General features: G+C 44.7%; 1 long non-coding RNA gene across 2 annotated transcripts; it reads right to left on the reverse strand.

Annotated features, from left to right (window-relative positions):
- Positions 1-499: 499 nt before the first annotated feature.
- LOC139359198 (uncharacterized) lies at positions 500-4,404 on the reverse strand. 2 transcript variants are annotated; one of them, XR_011615101.1, is made up of 3 exons: positions 3,837-4,404; positions 3,390-3,558; positions 500-667 (listed from the first exon to the last, which is right to left on the reverse strand). It is a non-coding gene; the product is annotated as an uncharacterized lncRNA (long non-coding RNA). The 2 variants fall into 2 exon arrangements; XR_011615100.1 differs by lacking the exon at positions 500-667 and adding an exon at positions 1,026-1,531.
- Positions 4,405-5,232: the final 828 nt, after the last annotated feature.

Consider the following 5,232-nt stretch of genomic DNA (forward strand, 5'->3'; position numbering starts at 1 on the left):
TCAATCACTTCGTCAAGTGGATGAGGGGGAATAAACGTCTCCCAGGATGCATCGCATTTCCCCATATTCATCCTGAAGCGGAACCTATCTGGGACATGTCCCAGTATCTATTCATGTCGAATTAAATGATCAGCTCATCCATTTTAATTCCTGATATGTATTCACTAGAAGATAAGTTCCCCCCGCCCCCCACCAACACACACACACAAAAAGGAGAACAGTGGAACTGAAGGCTGCCTCCCATCCAGGCTGCTCGCTGGGAAGATACAGTTGCATACGCAGTACCTGCGGCCTTCTGTTTCCAAATTAGTAAAACAGAAGTGCATATGTCTGTAGCTTCCTCTATCTGAAAGCCTTGTTTTAAGTAATTAATTAATTCAATTAATTCTAAACTATGGAAATGATTTAATGAAGTTCAAACTCTAAGAGGACTGCCCACTGCAGATGCAAATGAACAAGACTGGGTTTTTAAATGATCAAAATCATTCATTCACTCAGATCTATGTATTGGTCATCAATTTCCACAGGTGGAAATGATTCATGCTGACATGTACAGCTCTGCAGTAGAAATTGAGTTTCTTCTCTGTAGATTCCTCTGTTTTGACATCGAGTTCCCTTGATAAAGTCTCCATAAAATTTACATCATTCTCCGTATGACCTCTGAAATCTTCGGGAAAATAAAAAAAATAATAAAAAATAAATAAAAAAAGAAGAAGAAGAACCCCTCCAAAAAAAATCTAAAGCGTCTTTTACATATAGATTTCTCCGTGGGGTTGTAGCTGTGGTTGTGGAACTGGCTTCATCTGTCAACTATTTACTGCAGGAGGTTTTCTAATTGATAATGAGCTCCTCGGGGGAACATGATTTCAGAGTGTAAATTAATAATCATTTTCAAACGATGGTGCCTGATTTTTAATAATGTTATCCAGTACATTTTGTTATATTTTGCAATAAACTAGTCCTAGCAAGACAAATTTACAATAAGAAAAAAATAATTTGGAGTCTGATGGTACATATCTAAACAAATCAATAATTGCAGCTGCCTACTTTTTAAAAATGTAAAACGCCCACATGTGCTGTCTCAGTCAGTTTGCTGTGTTTAAATTATTTCAAGCTGAGTGTTGGGTATAGGTAGGACAGGTGTCTCTTAAATCCCAGCTCACTGGGCACATGCTGACGTTTGCCAAAAAGCTTATGGGTGTTCAGCAAAACTCAAAATAGTAACATAAACATGGACTACTTTTTAGAAAGAGCCCTTTCATTCTTCTGGTTCATCCCGAATGGGTTCTCAGTTTTTCCTGTAACCTACTTTTAGGGTGGTAGGTAATACAGTGGTGATAAAGCTTTGTATTAATAAATAATTCAGTAGCCAGAGAGTGTAAAAACATCATTTGTATTGTAGCTGAGTGTTTTGTTTTCTAATTATGAAGCGACTGGAAGGCCTGGTGCTCCAGGGCTGTGTGATTTCACCAGTGTTGTTCCTCGGTTCCCCATTGTCGCCCTTGAAAAGAACATTCCCACAGAGCAGGCTCTAAAGACAATAAACATCGTGAGTAAAAAGAAATGACATAACATTCAGCGGTGATAAGGGGAGCTTTTCCCAGGGACTGCGTGGGACTGCGGTGGGAGGGCCTGGGGAGACTGCTGTCTGCACTGGGGCCTGGAAGGAAGCGTCCACACAGGCGGGTTGCTGGGGCCCTTGTGTAGTCTCAGCACAAAGGGCCCAGAAGTGGGCAGGTCCCTCCCTGCCTCTGTGAAAATCAATCTAAGGAAGTCTGATGCCATGGAACGGTTTCCTGTCCGCTGTGTGGGAAATCTGACTGAGTGCAAACGGCCGGCAACAATGGGACAATATCTTATAATAAACAGGAAAAATAGCATTGGCCACGGAAATCAATCGCTGGGGTTCATGAGGCATTCATAAGATTGACAAGTGAATAAATTAAAACCCAAAGGTTAGGAGGCTGAAAGAGAAGTTAATTTTATGTCTGCCCTGGAGCTCCCCTTTTCAGACTCAAATTAAGACTGTGTATAATAAAATGAACATAAAGTCTTAGATTTACCAAAAAGGCTCCGTTAAGACCTACATCGTCAGAAAACCAGAGATTCTTTTATCAGCTTCCCCATGCATGGATGGTCGCTGCTCATACTGCATTAACAGCTCCCTCAACAGCGTGACCAAAGACTTATTTAAACGAGTTTCTGGCTTTAAATAAACCTGCTCTCGGCAACCAACTGTTCATCCAGGAAGTGATGTGACACTCCAATACACTGAGGTTTACTCAACCAGAACCCAATGAAGATGTGTGCAACCCAGCTATTTAATTTGAAGAACCCAAGGAAAAGCCACCTCAGGTTCCTCCAAACCCCAAAATAATTATACGCAACAGAACACAACTAACTCTACCACAGACATCCCTTAAATAAACAATGATCCATCCATTTCCATGCCACAGTTGCCGCCCTTTGAAAAAACGTTTTCAAGTTTGGAGTTTTTAAATGATACAATTAATTAGAATTCACTGCTGAACCTCGGATTTGCAATAAAGTGTTCGACACAGCAACTTCTTTCTCCTGCTTACTAATAAAGGCATTGTTCTGTAGTTGAAGCAATAGGCTAAGGATTTTGAGACAATTAATTCCAATCCAGGATTTGCAAGTGACTTTCACTTGAGCACAGTTCCTTTGACGATTACGCATTAATCTACTCTACAATTTAGGGACATTAAGTTATTAGAAAGCATTAAATGATCAGGTGATGGTTGCTTGTGAGCAATTTATGTAACCTAGTAATTTAGACGCTATATCTCAAGTATGTCTGGTAACATTTTGTTTGGACTTTAAAGATACTTCACTGCATTATTTGTTTTGCTCTTGGAGTTAGAACTAAGATGGTTGCTTTACATATCAAGGATTGCTGATAGAGCCTAATATTTTGGAAAGTAGTATGATTTAGTCTTTAAAAAATATGCATTAACCAAAGAATTTCTAGTCTCATAAGGATAGTCTCAAAGCACATTAAAGCAGAAGGGATACCAGAGAGCCAAACTCTGGTTTTACTCTCACAATAAAATTTTCACTCTTTCAGGAGACTATATAAAGGTTAAGAAATAATATCCCCCTTCAGTCTGTTTATTAAGTTTGGTACTCTCCCTACTTTTTTTTTTTTTTTTTTTTTTAAATAAGATTCGCCCGAGAGGGAAAAAAAGCCAAATCTAAGGCTGTGTTTAAATTAATCCAAGTTCACAGAACCACCCGCTCGAGCAGCTGCGAACGCGGCGCAGCGGCCAGTAGGGGGCAGTGCGTCCCAGCGCAACCCTCGCCTGCCGGCCCAGCCTCGGCTCCCCACCGGCAGAGGAAGGAAGTTTCACCGTGAACCGATTCCTCACCAAAGAAACAAAAACTGGTGGCATCGAGACGCGCGGGAGGACTTCAAGGCCTCCGGGGACACCTGCAGTGGCTGGGGATGTGCCTGAGGGAGCCCAGGCTGCACCGGCAGGGCTCCATTTTGTCTTCGAGCCAAAAAGCCACCGACTTCTTCCTCTAGGGTTTTGCTTCCTGTAGGTTCGGTCCCAGCGCGCGGCAGAAACGTCAGGGGCCGCTCTCGGCTGGGTGGCGACCCTGATTCCCGCACGGAGACCCCCTCGGGGGCCCCCCGGCCCCGTCTTCATCCCCTTCTCTGCGCCCCTGCGCTCTGTGCCCTGCCCCTTGTTCCCGTTTCCGTCCCTGTTCCCGTCCCCTTCCTCTGCCCTGCGCCCTGTCCCCGTTCCCTTCCCCGTCCTCCCCCCGCCAGGCCTCTCCCAACGTCCAAGGTCCTCCCGGGCTGCGCCCCGAACCTGCCCGGGTGTCCGCGCCTCAGGACCTGCCCCGCACCCCCGACCCCGGCCCCGCGTGTCCTCCTCCGCCCTTCGCCGGCTTCCTTCTACTGGCCTCGGCCACTGCGTCTTTCTGTGTGCTGGGATTCCTAGAACATTCTGAGGGATGGAAATGGGGAGGGTAGGAAAGCCCTGAACCCCCCCTCCCCCAATCCAAACGTCCTCAGGGAGGTCCCTGGGGCCCTCTCGTCTTTTAATGAGTTCACTGGAATTAAAACAGTGGCTCAGGCAACTCCTCCCGCACCCTGGGCCAGGTCTGCGGGACCCCCATGGCCGCTGCGGCCACCGCATCCCGTTCCCCTCAAACTCCCTGGACCGGGACTCGAACCCAGCGCCGTGGCATCCACGGCCGCCGCCTCTTTCAGCGCTGCCTCCCGCCCGCTTGCTGAATAGTCTCATTTCTTATTGTCCACCGGTTTCTTTTCTTTTCTTTTTTTTTTTTTTAAATCATTTCCTTAAGAAAACAAAGCAAAAGACAAAGGCACAGGCTATTAAGTAATTACTAGAAAAGGGATGGCTGTGCTGGGGAGCACCCAGCCCACGGAGGCCTCCTGCATTTTCCAGAACTCCAGGGGCACTTCACTTGGCTCAGACTTGGGTAGTTTGGGTCATGAGTGAGCTCACTTTTAAAAATTCATTGTATTGTGGAAAAAACAAACAAACAAACATTCCGTTTCTCAGCAGCTTCATCTCCCACTGAAAACGACATGAACTGTAAGTGCTTCACTTAAAAGCGTTCCCTTCCCTCTCAAAAAACACAGCGCTTTTCCCTTTCAATAAGGAATGTGAGTTTGCTGCATGGCATGTTGGTTTGTGCTGAAAGACGAACTAGAGTCGAACTAGAGTCGGCACTTTCAAATATTTCAAATTAGAAAAGAATGAAATTAAGAATGCACATTTTGAAAAGAAGTGATGGTATTGCTGTTCGGGTTATGCCTGTGCAATTTTAAAGGAAATACTTTTAAGTTAAATAAGGATCATACGATTGCTAAGAGTAACACACAAGTAACACATTTCCCCACGGCCCACTCTCCCATTCGGCTGAACTTGACTCAGCCATTGCAGAAAGATTTCGTCTGGAAAAGGAGATTCCACAGTTTGCCCCCTGAACAACCCTGCCTTTTGTTAGGGGTTGGGGGGGCGGGGGGAATCATCTGTTGACAATGCATTTCTTCTCTTCATCCTCAAAATGAGGAGCTTAAGTTCCTTCTCAACTGTATCCAACGTGATTTTGAAAACCATCAGGTCACTCTCAGCATTTTCTATGCCAGTCAAAATCCAGAGGCCTGGTTATTTTATTTTAGTTTTTAAAAATTTCAACACTGAAATTATTTTCATTGATCTCTGAAAACATGCT

The sequence above is a fragment of the Macaca nemestrina genome, chromosome 16, assembly GCF_043159975.1.
Source record: "Macaca nemestrina isolate mMacNem1 chromosome 16, mMacNem.hap1, whole genome shotgun sequence".
NCBI classification, from domain to species: Eukaryota; Metazoa; Chordata; class Mammalia; order Primates; family Cercopithecidae; genus Macaca; species Macaca nemestrina.